General features: G+C 47.5%; 1 protein-coding gene across 1 annotated transcript in view; it reads right to left on the reverse strand.

Moving 5' to 3' along the window:
• Positions 1 to 20000, reverse strand: part of mad1l1 (mitotic arrest deficient 1 like 1) — a 157220-nt gene that overhangs the window by 57117 nt on the left and 80103 nt on the right. The window lies entirely within an intron of this gene.

Consider the following 20000-nt stretch of genomic DNA (forward strand, 5'->3'; position numbering starts at 1 on the left):
AGACTGCATGCGAAGCTTGCTGCTATGCGAAGCTTGTAGGTCAGCTATACTTTTGACATTTACATTTTTTACTTCAGTAAAGCATCAACAGTTTTGGACATAATGAGGTTTCCACACGACAAAATGTAATATGGAGACAGAATACAAAATAATGCAAAGGTTATATAATATCCTGTTTCTAAAAGTGTACGTCTGAATCCCATAGTGTCACACACGCCATTCTAGGACAAGGATCTGAAAAATTAATTAAATCTATTTTTAATAAGATGAATTTCATTACAAGCGTGCCAGCCCAGATCCCCCCCGTGGGGCCTGGATTATTGACGATTTTAGGGTTGGAACGTGGCTAAGGTACTGTACCTTATGACGCACAACAGCACTGGTATTAACATTAATAAATAATACTGCTTTACCCCCAGAGGGGGTGGGGGGGGGGGGGACATCGACGTTAGCACATTATAGTGTGATATATTAACATATTCAACATTTGAATTAAAAGGCTGTTGTGTTGTTTAAACATGACTTAGCCTACAATGTATGTCGTCGTACTAATAACATTTTAATGAAACATCTTCAACAAGCTGTGTGCGCACAATCAAGACAACACCGCCATCCCATTAGAAATGCAGCATAGCAGTACGGCAATGTACTGGTGGTACTTTTAACAACCTGGAAGATAGCACTACAGCATCCATCTACCGGAATGGATTGAAGCCAAGGTAGATTGATTGACTGAGGTGTTTATTGACAAAAAAAGCATAGATGACCATATCATACATCAGTGGTTGTCAAACCGTTTCAGGCCAATTGACCCCCAATTGATATACACTTGGCCGCAGTCACCCTTGTTTTGTGCCAGGGACCCCCAGAAGACCAAATGCTTTAAACTTCTAAAAGCTTCTGCATCTGTTGTCGTTTTTTTTTTTTAAACGTATAAAGTATATGCATGAAGGGGTTAAAATGTATACAAACGAGAAAAACACAATAGAGCAGGGGTACTCAACTGGCGGACCGCGGGCCGCGACCGGACAGCGGACCACCTCTTTGCGGACCACAAAAAAAATAAAAAAATAAGTCTTTTTTTTAAGTTAATAATATAAATAACATCAGATGGTATACATTTCTCATGTGAAATGGCCCCCAAAATGTCCCCCAAGGGCCCCCAAAATTATGGCACGCGCTACGCGCGCACAGTGTGGCCTGCCAGGGCGTATAACTCCCGGCCTGATTTGGAGTTCCACTCCGGGCCTGCACTCTGCACCCCATTATTGGTTGGGTGGAAGGGGATCTGATTTGTATAAGCTTGGCTTGACCATACTAAACGGGCATAGAGCCCCGCTCTCCGATGGACGCCGCGCATGGGACCGGACCTCGGTCTTATTCAAAAAAATATTTGTGGACCTTCATCATTTCTAGTTGAGGACCCCTGCAATAGAGCATGCACATCCACTAAGTAAACGCCAGCTGCCGGGCCGAGGTCAAAAGTAGAAGAAAAACTAGAAAAAGTGCCCCTCGGGACACAGGTCTCCACCAGGTCAGGTCAGACTGAGGGACACAGGTCTCCACCAGGCCAGGTCAGGCTGAGGGACACGGGTCTCCACCAGGCCAGGTCAGGCTGAGGGACACAGGTCTCCACCAGGCCAGGTCAGGCTGAGGGACACAGGTCTCCACCAGGTCAGGTCAGACTGAGGGACACAGGTCTCCACCAGGCCAGGTCAGGCTGAGGGACACGGGTCTCCACCAGGCCAGGTCAGGCTGAGGGACACAGGTCTCCACCAGGCCAGGTCAGGCTGAGGGACACAGGTCTCCACCAGGCCAGGTCAGGCTGAGGGACACAGGTCTCCACCAGGCCAGGTCAGGCTGAGGGACACAGGTCTCCACCAGGCCAGGTCAGGTCAGGCTGTGCAAAATTTGGCATCAACCGGGTTAACGGTGCCGGAGGTTAGCTGTGGACGGACGGACAGATGGACGGACGCATGCACGCACGCGGACGGGTGGACGGACGGACTGAGAAACATACTCTCCCCATGCCTTCAGCTGGTGGAGACAAAGAATCTGTCAAATTATAGAAACACATAAAAGGCGGAGGTAGTTATCAGCCGAGACACAGGGAAAAGTAAAATCAATAATGAATAAATTCATACTCAATTCCATAGAACAGTGGTTTTCAACCAGTGGTCCCCAGTTAAATGATGGCGGGTTCATAACCAAATGGACCGTTATAGATCTTTAACTCTTGAGTGTGTAAAATTAAACTAAATGGACCCGTACGGGTCCATTTAATTTATTTTGAAGCTCTCAGGAGTTAAATTATTGTTAAACTTACATTACATTACATATGTACATTACTTAATTCACTAGAAGTCTACACAATTAGAGAATGTAGAAGAATTGTTATACAGCATGAAATTGTGGACAAAATCTCACCCAACACAATATTCAACGTTTTGGGTCTGAGCGGCTAAATGTCATCAAATGGTGGTCCCGTGGCTCAAATGGGTCTGAGCGGCTAAATGTCATCAAATGGTGGTCCCGTGGCTCAAATGGGTCTGAGAGGCTAAATGTCATCAAATGGTGGTCCCGTGGCTCAAATGGGTCTGAGAGGCTAAATGTCATCAAATGGTGGTCCCGTGGCTCAAATGGGTCTGAGCGGCTAAATGTCATCAAATGGTGGTCCCGTGGCTCAGATGGGTCTGAGAGGCTAAATGTCATCAAATGGTGGTCCGTGGCTCAGATGGGTCTGAGAGGCTAAATGTCATCAAATGGTGGTCCCGTGGCTCAGATGGGTCTGAGAGGCTAAATGTCATCAAATGGTGGTCCGTGGCTCAGATGGGTCTGAGAGGCTAAATGTCATCAAATGGTGGTCCGTGGCTCAAATGGGTCTGAGCGGCTAAATGTCATCAAATGGTGGTCCCGTGGCTCAAATGGGTCTGAGAGGCTAAATGTCATCAAATGGTGGTCCCGTGGCTCAAATGGGTCTGAGAGGCTAAATGTCATCAAATGGTGGTCCCGTGGCTCAAATGGGTCTGAGAGGCTAAATGTCATCAAATGGTGGTCCCGTGGCTCAGATGGGTCTGAGAGGCTAAATGTCATCAAATGGTGGTCCGTGGCTCAGATGGGTCTGAGAGGCTAAATGTCATCAAATGGTGGTCCGTGGCTCAAATGGGTCTGAGCGGCTAAATGTCATCAAATGGTGGTCCGTGGCTCAGATGGGTCTGAGAGGCTAAATGTCATCAAATGGTGGTCCGTGGCTCAGATGGGTCTGAGAGGCTAAATGTCATCAAATGGTGGTCCCGTGGCTCAAATGGGTCTGAGAGGCTAAATGTCATCAAATGGTGGTCCGTGGCTCAGATGGGTCTGAGAGGCTAAATGTCATCAAATGGTGGTTCCGTGGCTCAAATGGGTCTGAGAGGCTAAATGTCATCAAATGGTGGCCCCGTGGCTCAAATGGGTCTGAGAGGCTAAATGTCATCAAATGGTGGTCCCGTGGCTCAGATGGGTCTGAGAGGCTAAATGTCATCAAATGGTGGTTCCGTGGCTCAAATGGGTCTGAGAGGCTAAATGTCATCAAATGGTGGTCCGTGGCTCAGATGGGTCTGAGAGGCTAAATGTCATCAAATGGTGGTCCGTGGCTCAGATGGGTCTGAGAGGCTAAATGTCATCAAATGGTGGTTCCGTGGCTCAAATGGGTCTGAGAGGCTAAATGTCATCAAATGGTGGCCCCGTGGCTCAAATGGGTCTGAGAGGCTAAATGTCATCAAATGGTGGTCCCGTGGCTCAGATGGGTCTGAGAGGCTAAATGTCATCAAATGGTGGTTCCGTGGCTCAAATGGGTCTGAGAGGCTAAATGTCATCAGATGGTGGTCCCGTGGCTCAAATGCTGAATACATAATGGGCCTTGATATGAAAAGGGTTGAAAACCACCGCCATAGATCATGGGCACTGCTGCTATTCAGCCAGCTCTTTATGAAGAGCAGGCATTCAAGTTACGGATTGCAGCTTTAAGCCCTTTTCAATTTCTTAAACGATTCCATGCCGCCACTAGAGGGCGGCCAATATCAGTGAATTGCGCGAAAAACCAAAAGAAGAAGAGCCCCTTGGCCCACCAGGAAGTGATGCAATCCTGCCCTGTAGTCAGGGGCTCAACCAAGGGGCCAGCTAGGCACTCCAATGTTGAAGCGCTGGGCCCTAGTGGTAAGAGGAAGGACTGCAGGCGGACCCGTGGATTCTTGACGAGGAAACCCCGTGCAACCGAGCGCTCAGTGTTAAAGCCCAGCTGCACTTCCGCATTTGGACACCAAAATTTGGTGTCCAAATGCGGAATCAGCTAAAAAATAGACGGTCCTTCCGGCAGCCTTCCGGGTGCTTCAAAACGCCACTGAGCAACTTCCACTGACATGAATAGCGGAGGGGGCGGAGCTTCGCGCCAGTTTAGTCTCTATCCGCTAGACGATTCGGATGTAGGCTGTCTAACATGTAGGCTGTCTAACATGTAGACTGTCTAACATGTAGTCTGTCTAACATGTAGGCTGTCTAACATGTAGGCTGTCTAACATGCGAGTAATTTTTAATTACTAGATTAAATGACATTAATCAAAAACGAGATTTCTCGTTTTGGCACATGGGCAAACGGGCTAAAAACAAGACTTTGCGTTCTTGGCATGTTTTGTGTACAAAGAAAAGAAAGAAAAAGACGATCTATACAAGCTTTGTTCATCAGCCGTTTATGAAAACGTTTTGAAAATGTTTGCCTGGAGAAGGACATGCCCAACATACTGTACACATGCCAGGGTTACACACACAGAAAGAGAGAGAGAGAGAGAGACTTTATGAATTTTGCAGAGACCGAGAACCCGGTAAAGGTTGCAGACTGAGGACTAGCGCTCTGTGAAAAGCAACTTAACCCATTCTGAACGGGCACCCATTTTGGTGTCAGCATCATGTTATGCTTTAGCTATTTAAAAATAGCAGACCTACAAGCTCGTATCGCGCCACTCGGTGGCGCGATACGAAGAATCGAAGAGCGACTGACATTTCTAGAATCTGATCTCAGGTCAGAATGGGTTCATCAGACCAGTGTGTGTCCGGCGGAAACCTCGTATGAATCTGATCTCAGGTCAGAATGGCTTAAGTTTGTCATGGAATGATTTCTTCCCTCTGCTGTTCTCCCTCTATCCCCTAGAGCATTCTGCAGCGCCCGAGCAAATGAGGGTGTCCATCTTAACTTAACGTCAATATCACAGTATCACACACACACACACACACACACACACACACACACACACACACACACACACACACACACACACACACACACACACACACACACACACACACACACACACACACACACACACACACACACACACACACACACACACAGTGCTCTTGATTACTGGCAAAATTAGATTGCATTCGCCCCCCCGAGGTGACGTTTACCAGATAAGCTACAGGCACGGGGGGATTGGGGGCGTGGTGGGCAGAATGTCAGCTCTGTCGGGTGGAAACCTCACCTACAAAATTGTTACTTTTCAGGATTAACCCATTCTGACCTGAGATCAGATTCATACGAGGTTTTCCACTGGACACACACTGGTCTGATGAACCCATTCTGACCTGAGATCAGATTCTAAAAATGTCAGTCGTTCTTCGATTTTTAAAAAATAGCAGACCTACAAGCTCATAGCGCGCCACTCGGTGGCGCGCTAATCAAAAATAGCAGATAGATACTGTATATACAATATTTCCCAGGTTGTGGTCAAAACAAGATATATTCAACGGCCCATAACTAAAGACCTGATGATCGCGTTTACAAAATGTACTTTCCGGTTGAAAAAAAGACGCTCGTCTGCCCCTCCAGACAGCCTTTGTTTACATATCCTGGACACATTGAAAAAAGACGACGGTCTGCCCCTCCAGGCAGCCTCTGTTTACATATCCTGGACACATTGGGGGTCCGGTGGGTTGACGAAATAAGGCAAAAACACACAAACACAACGGTGGTGGAAGTGGTGGAAGAATTGTATTTATTTTATTTGATGCATAAATGCATATGCATATTTGATGCATAAACCTTTATGTCTGTGTTGGTATAAAAACAAAAATTGAACCAATGAAAAGTAGCAAACAACGCTTCAAAACCTCTTAACTCCATTGGACCGGCCTCAAACTGTCTGCTAAAAAAAGGTAACTCCACCACCTCTTCCCCTCTCATGGAAGTAAATGACAATATAAACTTTGATTATTGCTTTGTTTTCAAAATATAAGATTTTCTGAAAAAGGAACATTTTGGAGTTAGGTGGTTTATTCCTGACAGCAGAGAGATATATCTTGGGCTGAAAACAGCAGATGCTGTACACAAATCTCATGAGCCATTTTCACCCAATGTTGGTCTTAGAATAGAGATATGTGGATAAAGCCAGCCACTATGTTTTCATAAATAAAGCCCTGTATAATTCAGAAGGAACAGAGTAAGCTTTCTCCGATTCGATGAGCACAACATGTGTACAGTATTTATAACGGGTAGGCCATTTGGAACTGGACGATAACACACATGCATGCACGCACACACACACACTCTGCCTTGTACACACACACACACACACACACACACACACACACACACACACACACACACACACACACACACACACACACACACACACACACACACACACACACACACACACACACACACACACACACACACACACACACACACACACACACACACACGTCCTTGAGTGGGTTCCAGGGGGCCCCCAGCCAAAGTAGTTACTACAGCATCACTTTAACCACTTTATCCATTTAACCCATTCTGACCTGAGATCAGATTCATACGAGGTTTCCGCTGGACACACACTGGTCTGATTAACCCATTCTGACCTGATTCTAAAAATGTCAGTCGTTCTTCGATTTTTCAAAAATAGCAGACCTACAAGCTCATTTCGGGCCTGTTTGTTCGCCAGCTGCCGGGCGTGGCTGCACTAACCCATTCTGACCTGAGATCAGATTCATACGAGGTTTCCACTGGACACACACTGGTCTGATTAACCCATTCTGACCTGAGATCAGATTCTAAAAATGTCACAGTCGTTCTTCGATTTTTCAAAAATAGCAGACCTACAAGCTCGTATCGCGCCACTCGGTGGCGCGATATGAGCTTGTAGATCTGCTATTTTTAAATAGCTAAAGCATAACATGATGCTGACACCAAAATGGGTGCCGGTTCAGAATGGGTTAATTGTTGCAGATATACAAGCTCTGCTCTTTTTCAACATTTCTGAAAAATATTAAAAAAAAATGTTTGGAAACTTTTGAATAATGTTGGCACAAAGCACAGGTTTCCCTCCCATCCTGAGCACCATGCTGGGCCTATTATTCAGCGTTATGCAGAGTACTGCCTGGTGTCGAGTGCTGATAACGTGGGGGAGGAGATATGCAAATGAGCACAGTAAACTCTGTGCATGCCTGGTGTAAACTTTTCTCTCTTCACATCCACAGGAAAAGCAGTCAGCAGCTTAGTGTCAATCTGTCTGACTGTCCCTCGTTGCCCGTCTCTGTCTCTCCGTCTGTCTCTCTCTCTCTGTCTCTCCGTCTGTCTCTCTCTCTCTCTCATTCTGTCTGTGCCTGTCCCTGTCTCTCCGTCTGTGCCCGTCTGTCTCTCCGTCTGTGCCCGTCTGTCTCTCCGTCTGTGCCCGTCTCTGTCTCTCTGTCTGTCTCTCTCTCTCTCTGTCTCTCCGTCTGTGCCCGTCTCTGTCTCTCCGTCTGTGCCCGTCTCTGTCTGTCTCTCCGTCTGTGCCCGTCTGTCCCTGTCTCTCCGTCTGTGCCCGTCTGTCTCTCCGTCTGTGCCCGTCTGTCTCTCCGTCTGTGCCCGTCTCTGTCTCTCTGTCTGTCTCTCTCTCTCTCTGTCTCTCCGTCTGTGCCCGTCTCTGTCTCTCCGTCTGTGCCCGTCTGTCTCTGTCTCTCCGTCTGTGCCCGTCTCTGTCTGTCTCTGTCTCTCCGTCTGTCTCTGTCTCTCTGTCTGTCTCTGTCTCTCCGTCTGTCTCTGTCTCTCCGTCTGTCTCTGTCTCTCCGTCTGTCTCTGTCTCTCCGTCTGTCTCTGTCTCTCCGTCTGTCTCTGTCTCTCCGTCTGTCTCTGTCTCTCCGTCTGTCTCTGTCTCTCCGTCTGTGCCCGTCTGTCTCTGTCTCTCCGTCTGTCTCTGTCTCTCCGTCTGTCTCTGTCTCTCCGTCTGTGCCCGTCTGTCTCTGTCTCTCCGTCTGTCTCTGTCTCTCCGTCTGTCTCTGTCTCTCCGTCTGTCTCTGTCTCTCCGTCTGTCTCTGTCTCTCCGTCTGTCTCTGTCTCTCCGTCTGTGCCCGTCTGTCTCTGTCTCTCCGTCTGTCTCTGTCTCTCCGTCTGTCTCTGTCTCTCCGTCTGTGCCCGTCTGTCTCTGTCTCTCCGTCTGTCTCTGTCTCTCCGTCTGTCTCTGTCTCTCCGTCTGTCTCTGTCTCTCCGTCTGTCTCTGTCTCTCCGTCTGTCTCTGTCTCTCCGTCTGTCTCTGTCTCTCCGTCTGTCTCTGTCTGTCTCTGTCTCTCCGTCTGTGCCCGTCTGTCTCTGTCTCTCCGTCTGTCTCTGTCTCTCCGTCTGTCTCTGTCTCTCCGTCTGTCTCTGTCTGTCTCTGTCTCTCCGTCTGTGCCCGTCTGTCTCTGTCTCTCCGTCTGTCTCTGTCTCTCCGTCTGTCTCTGTCTCTCCGTCTGTGCCCGTCTGTCTCTGTCTCTCCGTCTGTCTCTGTCTCTCCGTCTGTCTCTGTCTCTCCGTCTGTCTCTGTCTCTCCGTCTGTGCCCGTCTGTCTCTGTCTCTCCGTCTGTCTCTGTCTCTCCGTCTCTCCGTCTGTCTCTGTCTCTCCGTCTGTCTCTGTCTCTCCGTCTGTGCCCGTCTGTCTCTGTCTCTCCGTCTGTCTCTGTCTCTCCGTCTCTCCGTCTGTCTCTGTCTCTCCGTCTGTGCCCGTCTGTCTCTCCGTCTGTGTCTCCCCCTCCCCCTCCCCCTCCCCCTCCCCCTCCCTCTCTCTCTCTCTCTCTCTCTCTCTCTCTCTCTCTCACAAAATTTAAGGCCCACATTGTCCATTTCCCTGGTCCTCACACAAATGGTTCTTTCATGGTTCACAAAGATGTGTCAGGGGTTCTAGCCCCACCTAACAAAGGTGATAGAACATGCCCAGGTGCTGGACAAACAGCAATACGGAAGGAAAACTTATTCTTTCCCACTAGCCCCTCCTATGCACACATGTGTGTGTGTGTGTGTGTGTGTGTCCGTAGCACGGAATGTGATGACTTGATTGCCTGAGCATAGAATGTGTTGTATGATGATTAACTCCTTTGCTGCTCCTAGTGTTAGCATGGTTGTACTGCCCCAGGTGCCTCCCGGCCAGGCCAAGGGGCCAGTGAGGCACTCCAACGTTGAAGCGCTGAAGGGCCCTAGTGGTAAGAGGAAGGACTGCAGGCGGACCCGTGGATTCAGCAGCTGGGCTTTAACATTGAGCGCTCGGTTGCACTTCCGCATTGGACCAGCAAAATGTGGTGGTCCAATGCGGAAATGCGCCCAAAAAGGCGGAAATAGACGGTCCTTCAGGGTGCTTCAAAACGCCACTGAGCAACTTCCACTGTCATGAATTGGCGCCAGATCAGCCTCTATCCTTTTAATACTCTATGGTCCAGGCCCACTCTGATCCCAGATCAGTCTCTATCCTTTTAATACTCTATGGTCCAGGCCCACTCTGATCCCAGATCAGCCTCTATCCTTTTAATACTCTATGGTCCAGGCCCACTCTATGGAGCTTGTTGTCCTTCCGGGTTAAACAGGAAGGTGGGGGCTCCTGTAAGTGGAACGACACCACAACACAGCCCACAGCCTTTAGCTAACAGAACAACACAGCCCACAGCCTTTAGCTAGCAGAACAACCAGCTACATTAGCCCACAGCCTTTAGCTAGCAGAACAACCAGCTACATTAGCCCACAGCCTTTAGCTAGCAGAACAACCAGCTACATTAGCCCACAGCCTTTAGCTAGCAGAACAACCAGCTACATTAGCCCACAGCCTTTAGCTAGCAGAACAACCAGCTACATTAGCCCACAGCCTTTAGCTAGCAGAACAACCAGCTACATTAGCCCACAGCCTTTAGCTAGCAGAACCTTAGAGTATATATATGAATAGAGAAGGCACCCAGAGGAAATCTTGAGGCGAAATGGACATAGTGGCCGGATTTGGTAGTGCAGCTGGAGCCAGCGCTGCTCCGTTGACTATCATTGTGCACGTTCATGTGATTGGGGCCATGACACGTGAACGAATGTTTCATACGTGAACGCGCACAAACGGCACAATGATAGTCAACGGCAGCGCGTTCATGTGTTTGTAACCAATCAATCCCAGAATGCACTCTGTTCCTACCAGGAAGGAGGAGTGAATCCGCCTCATGCGCTTTTGAGCAACTTAATGCAAGTGGATGGGAGGAGAACTCGGGTGTCTTCTCTATAGATATATAACTCTATGAGCAGAACAACCAGCTACATTAGCCCACAGCCTTTAGCTAGCAGAACAACACAGCCCACAGCCTTTAGCTAGCAGAACAACCAGCTACATTTAGCTACATTTAGCTAGCAGAACAACCAGCTACATTAGCCCACAGCCTTTAGCTAGCAGAACAACCAGCTAACACAGCCCACAGCCTTTAGCTAGCAGAACAACCAGCTACATTAGCCCACAGCCTTTAGCTAGCAGAACAACCAGCTAACACAGCCCACAGCCTTTAGCTAGCAGAACAACCAGCTACATTAACCCACAGCCTTTAGCTAGCAGAACAACCAGCTACATTAGCCCACAGCCTTTAGCTAGCAGAACAACACAGCCCACAGCCTTTAGCTAGCAGAACAACCAGCTACATTAGCCCACAGCCTTTAGCTAGCAGAACAACACAGCCCACAGCCTTTAGCTAGCAGAACAACCAGCTACATTAGCCCACAGCCTTTAGCTAGCAGAACAACCAGCTAACACAGCCCACAGCCTTTAGCTAGCAGAACAACCAGCTACATTAACCCACAGCCTTTAGCTAGCAGAACAACCAGCTACGTTTTCTCAGCGATGTGACACAAAATCACTAATGATTTACGATCATCGGGTGCGTGCCGGCTCACCATGGACAGCTCTATAACCTTTAAAGATACAGCGCTTTGAAAATCGTGTTATAATGGAGGCTCAACGGAACTGGATTTAGAAATCACATCGCTGGTGGTGACGGAGGAGGGCTATTCTACCCGGAGCAATGCTAAAAGGTAAACAGACGGCTTTAATATGGATTAAACTGCGGTCTACACTTATAAGTGTAGCTGGCATAGATAGGTCCCAATAGCATAGCTACGTTTATAAGCGTAGATGGCAAGAAAATGATTAACTTGACGGGTACAGGCTTTATAGTTCCGACACTATTATTGGTCCGACAGTCATAAGACCGACAACCTACCTCAAACCCTAACCTAACCATAACCGCAAGCACGGGAGCAGTGCATGTTCGAGCACTAGTCCCACCGTTGTTCCCACATGTCGGACAAAAGCTCCGTCAGAATTACCATCGTATCCCCACGAGTGTGAATTTTAGAAATATGTTTAATATTCAGCGAGGTTGGAACTAGAGTTATAATGAATTGCATTTTACAGCGCTTTTCCAAGTGCTCAAAACGCTTTACGATGGTTCATTCATTCATACATTGGGAAGTGTCACTTCCCACATTCACACACCAATGGTGGCGAGCTCACACCGACTGACTCATTGGAGGCAATGTGGGGTTCAGTGTCTTGCCCAAAGGACACTTTGACATGTGGACAGGAGGAGCTGATCAGAGGAGGTAGATCATTGGACGACCTGATCTACCTCCTGAGCCACAGCCGCCACCCACAAACAAGAGTTAAATATGATTTATACTTAGCGTGCCAATGTCATGGACCAAAAAAATAGATGATCTATAAGCTCAAAACGTGTTGTACTGCGACGCGTCACGTGTAGTGAGCTTTTTTTTCCTTCCCTTTGTGGGCTAATTTTCAGCTCACGAAATGGCAAAACGAATGAACCCCAAAACAGAAATTGGCATTCATAAAATGGTTGTCCTCAAAAGTCTAGTAATACAAAGTGTGTGTGTGAGTGTGCTTGTGCATGTGCTTGTGCGTGCGTTCTTGTTTTATGTGTGTGTGTGTGTATAGGGCCACTCAGCAACGCCCTGTTTATTTCAGTACATTCTAAGAGCCTGATGCCACATATCTCTGTTTATTTCAGTACAAGGTGGAGAGCCGTTCTAACCCATTCTGACCGGGCACCCATTTTGGTGTCAGCATCATGTTATGCTTTAGCTATTTAAAAATAGCAGATCTACAAGCTCATATCGCGCCACCGAGTGGCGCGATACGAGCTTGTAGGTCTGCTATTTTTTTTTAAATCAAAGAACGACTGACATTTTTTAGAATCTGATCTCAGGTCAGAATGGGTTCATCAGACCAGTGTGTGTCCAGTGGAAACCTCGTATGAATCTGATCTCAGGTCAGAATGGGCTAAGAGCCTGATGACACATATCTCTTATTCATGGGGTCAACAATAACATCTAAAACCTCAGAGCGGAGGTCCATTTAAAGACTCAGAGCGGAGGTCCTTTTAAAGACTCAGAGCGGAGGTCCTTTTAAAGACTCAGAGCGGAGGTCCATTTAAAGACTCAGAGCGGAGGTCCATTTAAAGACTCAGAGCGGAGGTCCATTTAAAGACTCAGAGCGGAGGTCCATTTAAAGACCCAGCGAGAGAGAGTGCAGGACGCAGGTCAAGTCACAGAGAGAGAGAGAGAGAGAGAGAGAGAGACGTACACACAACAAGACAGGGTGAGAGACTTAACCCATTCTGACCTGAGATCAGATTCATACCAGGTTTCCGCCGGACACACACTGGTCTGATGAACCCATTCTGACCTGAGATCAGATTCTAAAAAATGTCAGTCGTTCTTCGATTTTTCAAAAAATAGCAGACCTACAAGCTCGTATCGCGCCACTCGGTGGCGCGATATGAGCTTGTAGATCTGCTATTTTTCAATAGCTAAAGCACGACATGATGCCAACACCAAAATGGGTGCCCGGTCAGAATGGCTTAAAGACGTTGTGAAATGGAAAAATACGTTTTTCACACGTTTAGAGCATATCCGTGGTCATCATAAGGGCATACCAAAACAATAGATGCCAAAACAATGTCCATAAAAATCTAATTTTAATGACTTCCTTTGAACGAAAACGTGAATACACTGCATGAATAAAAAATTAATCTTGATTTCAATCAACTGTTTGATTCCCATTAATAGCTGCTGCACGTTCCACCAAACACAGCAGATTTTTGATTACAGAACTACTCCGTTTTTAATCTCATTCAAGATGGCATCCAGACAGTGCATTACCGTACTCATTTTAAACTTAATCAGCACTCGGTACATTTTGTTCCTGTGATGATATTGAATTTTGCCGTTATTCTTCATGTCATGTCTATGAATTGATTGCATAGGGCCTAAATCAAGGCCGCAAGGATGATGAAATGTTTGACTGTACTCTGTTGCCGTTTTTTCTTTACATTTCTGACAAAAAAAAACTATTAAATCAATCAAACAATCAATGCTATACTATGATCAAGATAAGAGCAGGTGTGCAAGCTCCTTAGCAATATAAAATATACAATAACATATACAGTATAAAACTATTGATAGTTGTTATTTGCACTGTTGATTGAGTGCTGAATGTGCTGAATGTTTAACCCAACCTGAACGGGGACCCATTTTGGTGTCAGCATCATGTTATGCTTTAGCTATTGAAAAATAGCAGATCTACAAGCTCATATCGCGCCACCGAGTGTCGCGATACGAGCTTGTAGGTCTGATATTTTTGAAAAATCGAAGAGCGACTGACATTTTCAGAATCTGATCTCAGGTCAGAATGGGTTCATCAGACCAGTGTGTGTCCGGCGGAAACCTCGTATTAATCTGATCTCAGGTCAGAATGGGTTAAAATGGACCACAATAGAAACAAGGTTTTTTGCTTTTTGTCTCGTCGTAATGCAGTATGTTTTAAAGACATTCCATAAAAACCAGACGGGCTGGCTGAGCTGTCAATCAGCTCCTCGCCCAACACGGGCACAAACCACCTGATATTATTACCACCACTAAAATAGATGCCAAAAAAAAGACTATTATCTCGGCCCGGGCAGGCCGTGGCATGACAGTTACAACACTGTGAAATGGACTGTTATTATCTTGACGTGCGTGGGGCTGCTTTCCATTGTGCAAAGACAAAACCAAAGACTCCATCAAAAAGTAAAGTGAGTTATATTTGCATGAGACGAAAAAAAGACAAAAAACTAAACAAAACCGAAACAAAAAAAGTAATGTGATCCGAGGAGGACGTATCACTGGTTAAAGTGGTCAAAATGATTGTGATACTATAAGTACTTTTGCTGGGGGGGGACCCCCCTGGAACCCTCCCCAAGGAGCCCGGGGGTCCACGGACGGACCCCACTTCGAGAACCACCGCCACCATAGCGTTCCATTTGTACTACACTCTGAGTTACAGAGCCGTTAAGCCATTCTGAACGGGAACCCATTTTGATGTCAGCATCATGTTATGCTTTATCTATTGAAAAATAGCAGATCTACAAGCTCATATCGCGCCACCGAGTGGCGCGATACGAGCTTGTAGGTCTGCTATTTTTGAAAAATCGAAGAGCGACTGACATTTTTTAAATCTGATCTCAGGTCAGAATGGGTTTAATCAGACCAATGTGTGTCCAGTGGAAACCTCGTATGAATCTGATCTCAGGTCAGAATGGGTTAAAGGTCCATTTGCCACCGAAGTCTATGTGTTCAGAAACAGTGATCCAGCAGTCATCAAAACCCACCAGGCGCTTTCTTTCTCTTTCTCTTTGCCAGGCTATGAATATAATTTATCGCCAGAAAGAACACAAGAGCACCCGAGTCAATGAAGGGCTAAATGGCATGGGGGCTGATGGAAAGCCATGTAGGTAGGTGTGTGTGTGTGTGTGTGTGTGTGTGTGTGTGTGTGTGTGTGGGGGGGTTCAGAGATGGATGGCGCAGAATAGCATTTGATTGGCTCTGAAAGCAACGCACACAAAGAGAGCCTTCCCTTTCTCAAATGCCCTGCTGGCACGGACGAGGCTGGTGGAGCGGCGCCGGCTTTGGGAAGCTAGACTGCACAGACTTTAGGTGACGAATAATACCTCGAAAAGAAAAGCCCCTTGGCACACACATCATGACATCATAGCAAACAACAGGTGCATATAATGAGAAGACCAAACTGACGCCCCAAAATAAATAACTAACAAACAATTGTGATTAGCGATTTAATTGCCTTTCTGTGGTTGAACATTATTGTAACATTATGAATAAAAATTACATTTCTGTTTGGCTTTTAGGCTTTGTAAAAACAAAATGTGCACAGGGCTGAAAAGACAAATAAATAATATTTAATTGCTTAATACTCAGAAAGTGTGTGGGGGGGGGGGGGGGGGGGGGTTTGTGTAGACTCACTGGGAGAGAGAGAGAGGGAGAGAGAGGCGGGGCTCACTGACTGCCTGCATTCACATGCATGCGTCTCTCAACCATTCTGTCAAACTTCACAGTGCGTTAATCGCACATTAAAAAAATTAGTGCCATTAAAAGGATTGTGAGTTAACTAGTTAATAGTGCGTTAACTTTGACAGCCCTAATATATATATATATATATATATACCTATATATAACCTTCATTCCGTCTGTAAAACCCTGTGTCGTACGGTAGCCTATATTAGCCCAATATTGCCGTTACGCATTTCACTTGAATAATGTTGATACAACTGCATCGGAATCAACAGTGCCGAGCAAACGTTTGGTCCTTGTGTGCTGTGTGTGTGTGTGTGTGTGTGTGTGTGTGTGTGTGTGTGTGTGTGTGTGTGTGTGTGTGTGTGTGTGTGTGTGTGTGTGTGTGTGTGTGCGGAGAGAGACAGAGTTATTTAATGAAACTCAAGATTATAACGTCCTGTCTCGCTATAGCGCTATCACAAACATGTCGCCCTGTGTAGCCTGGCAGCTATTCCTGTGTGTGTGGCGCAGAGAGAGAGAGAGAGAGAGAGAGAGAGAGAGAGAGAGAGAGCGAGAGAGAGAGAGAGAGAGGCGCCCTGTGTGGGTCTCGTGCTTGTATTGGAATAAAAAAACAAATGATGTAGCCGCTGCCTATACAGTATGTATCGGGTCTGGATTGCATCTTGGTGAACTCTTGCAGTGTGTGATCCCTGGTCATCTTGGTGAACTCCTGCAGTGTGTGATCCCTGGTCATATTGGTGAACTCTTGCAGTGTGTGATCCCTGGTCATCTTGGTGAACTCTTGCAGTGTGTGATCCCTGGTCATCTTGGTGAACTCTTGCAGTGTGTGATCCCTGGTCATCTTGGTGAACTCCTGCAGTGTGTGATCCCTGGTCATCTTGGTGAACTCTTGCAGTGTGTGATCCCTGGTCATCTTGGTGAACTCCTGCAGTGTGTGATCCCTGGTCATCTTGGTGAACTCTTGCAGTGTGTGATCCCTGGTCATCTTGGTGAACTCTACAGTGTGTGATCCCTGGTCATCTTGGTGAACTCTTGCAGTGTGTGATCCCTGGTCATCTTGGTGAACTCTTGCAGTGTGTGATCCCTGGTCATCTTGGTGAACTCTACAGTGTGTGATCCCTGGTCATCTTGGTGAACTCTTGCAGTGTGTGATCCCTGGTCATCTTGGTGAACTCTTGCAGTGTGTGATCCCTGGTCATCTTGGTGAACTCTTGCAGTGTGTGATCCCTGGTCATCTTGGTGAACTCTTGCAGTGTGTGATCCCTGGTCATCTTGGTGAACTCCTGCAGTGTGTGATCCCTGGTCATCTTGGTGAACTCCTGCAGTGTGTGATCCCTGGTCATCTTGGTGAACTCTTGCAGAGTGTGATCCCTGGTCATCTTGGTGAACTCTTGCAGTGTGTGATCCCTGGTCATCTTGGTGAACTCCTGCAGTGTGTGATCCCTGGTCATCTTGGTGAACTCCTGCAGTGTGTGATCCCTGGTCATCTTGGTGAACTCTTGCAGTGTGTGATCCCTGGTCATCTTGGTGAACTCTTGCAGTGTGTGATCCCTGGTCATCTTGGTGAACTCCTGCAGTGTGTGATCCCTGGTCATCTTGGTGAACTCTTGCAGTGTGTGATCCCTGGTCATCTTGGTGAACTCCTGCAGTGTGTGATCCCTGGTCATCTTGGTGAACTCCTGCAGTGTGTGATCCCTGGTCATCTTGGTGAACTCCTGCAGTGTGTGATCCCTGGTCATCTTGGTGAACTCCTGCAGTGTGTGATCCCTGGTCATCTTGGTGAACTCTTGCAGTGTGTGATCCCTGGTCATCTTGGTGAACTCTTGCAGTGTGTGATCCCTGGTCGGCGATCAATCGTTTAGTGTGAAAGCCAAAAGATATAATGCCAGCCGGGGAAAAAAAAGACGACGGATGACTCGCCGACAACTTTAAAACTCCTGCAGTGTGTAGGGGGCCATTACACAGATCAACAAGGAGAGGTTCTCAAACCATTGGCCAACGTATTTGGCCAAAAGACCCTCATCTGAAAAATGTGTGAAGGAAACCCCAGAGACAAAGATTTGTGTTCACTTAAAGATTTGCACAAATACAAATACAATATTGTGAAACTAGCCGACGACCATGCGCCAAGTTTCGAGCCTATATAACCCATTCTGACCTGAGATCAGATTCATACGAGGTTTCCGCCAGGACACACACTGGTCTGATGAACCCATTCTGACCTGAGATCAGATTCTAAAAATGTCAGTCGCTCTTCGATTTTTCAATTTTTTTTCAATAGCTAAAGCATAACATGATGCTGACACCAAAATGGGTGCCCGATCAGAATGGGATAATCTACAGGCTCGAAACTTGGGTGGTCTTCGGCTATATCATGCATGCTATATCATCTACAGTGCAGATGATATAGCATGCTAGTTCAGTTCCCCCCCCGCCAGTATAGGGTCTAATGTGTCTAATGGAGCAAAAAACACCAGTCCACCGGAGCGCTAAGTGGAGGAAATGGTACAGTCATCACTTTCATCTTTTGTTTAATCTGCCGGGTATGCGGTGGGTCACACAGCAGGGACATTCACTTCATTCATTAGGGGAAATAAAAACATTAAAAAGCTCAAGTTCAAAAGCGGAACCTGAGGCAACACAACATCATCTCGCTCTCATTCAGCAAGCTATGCTGCTGCTCTGAAAATAATACTTTACCGCGTAGAACACCGTGGAGAACACGGCGTTACCACACTTGTTGCTGTAAATGTAAAGATATTTTAAAATATATTTTCGTGAACGGAAATGGCAACTTCCGTTACTCAGCTCATGGGGGCTGTAGTTCCAGACTCTATATAGCATTCTGTTACTCAGCTCATGGGGGATGTAGTCCCAGAGTCTATATAGCATTCTGTTACTCAGCTCATGGGGGCTGTAGTCCTCATGGGGGCTGTAGTCCTCATGGGGGCTGTAGTCCTCATGGGGGCTGTAGTCCTCATGGGGGCTGTAGTCCTCATGGGGGCTGTAGTCCCAGAGTCTATATAGCATTCTGTTACTCAGCTCATGGGGGCTGTAGTCCCCAGAGTCTATATAGCATTCTGTTACTCAGCTCATGGGGGCTGTAGTCCTCATGGGGGCTGTAGTCCTCATGGGGGCTGTAGTCCTCATGGGGGCTGTAGTCCTCATGGGGGCTGTAGTCCTCATGGGGGCTGTAGTCCCAGAGTCTATATAGCATTCTGTTACTCAGCTCATGGGGGCTGTAGTCCTCATGGGGGCTGTAGTCCTCATGGGGGCTGTAGTCCTCATGGGGCTGTAGTCCCAGAGTCTCTATAGCATTCTGTTACTCAGCTCATGGGGCTGTAGTCCTCATGGGGGGCTGTAGTCCTCATGGGGGCTGTAGTCCTCATGGGGGCTGTAGTCCTCATGGGGGCTGTAGTCCCAGAGTCTATACAGCATTCTGTTACTCAGCTCATGGGGGCTGTAGTCCTCATGGGGGGCTGCAGTCCTCATGGGGGCTGTAGTCCTCATGGGGGCTGTAGTCCTCATGGGGGCTGTAGTCCTCATGGGGCTGTAGTCCCAGAGTCTCTATAGCATTCTGTTACTCAGCTCATGGGGGCTGTAGTCCCAGACTCTATACAGCATTCTGTTACTCAGCTCATGGGGGCTGTAGTCCTCATGGGGGCTGTAGTCCTCATGGGGGCTGTAGTCCCAGAGTCTCTATAGCATTCTGTTACTCAGCTCATGGGGGCTGTAGTCCTCATGGGGGCTGTAGTCCTCATGGGGGCTGTAGTCCTCATGGGGGCTGTAGTCCCAGAGTCTATACAGCATTCTGTTACTCAGCTCATGGGGGCTGTAGTCCTCATGGGGGCTGTAGTCCTCATGGGGGCTGTAGTCCTCATGGGGGCTGTAGTCCCAGAGTCTATACAGCATTATGTTACTCAGCTCATGGGGGCTGTAGTCCCAGACTCTATACAGCATTCTGTTACTCAGCTCATGGGGGCTGTAGTCCTCATGGGGGCTGTAGTCCTCATGGGGGCTGTAGTCCTCATGGGGGCTGTAGTCCCAGAGTCTCTATAGCATTCTGTTACTCAGCTCATGGGGGCTGTAGTCCCAGAGTCTATACAGCATTCTGTTACTCAGCTCATGGGGGCTGTAGTCCCAGACTCTATACAGCATTCTGTTACTCAGCTCATGGGGGCTGTAGTCCTCATGGGGGCTGTAGTCTTCATGGGGGCTGTAGTCCTCATGGGGGCTGTAGTCCCAGAGTCTCTATAGCATTCTGTTACTCAGCTCATGGGGGCTGTAGTCCCAGAGTCTATATAGCATTCTGTTACTCAGCTCATGGGGGCTGTAGTCCTCATGGGGGCTGTAGTCCTCA

This window comes from Protomyctophum parallelum (assembly GCF_964188405.1).
Source record: "Protomyctophum parallelum genome assembly, chromosome: 5".
NCBI classification, from domain to species: domain Eukaryota; kingdom Metazoa; phylum Chordata; class Actinopteri; order Myctophiformes; family Myctophidae; genus Protomyctophum; species Protomyctophum parallelum.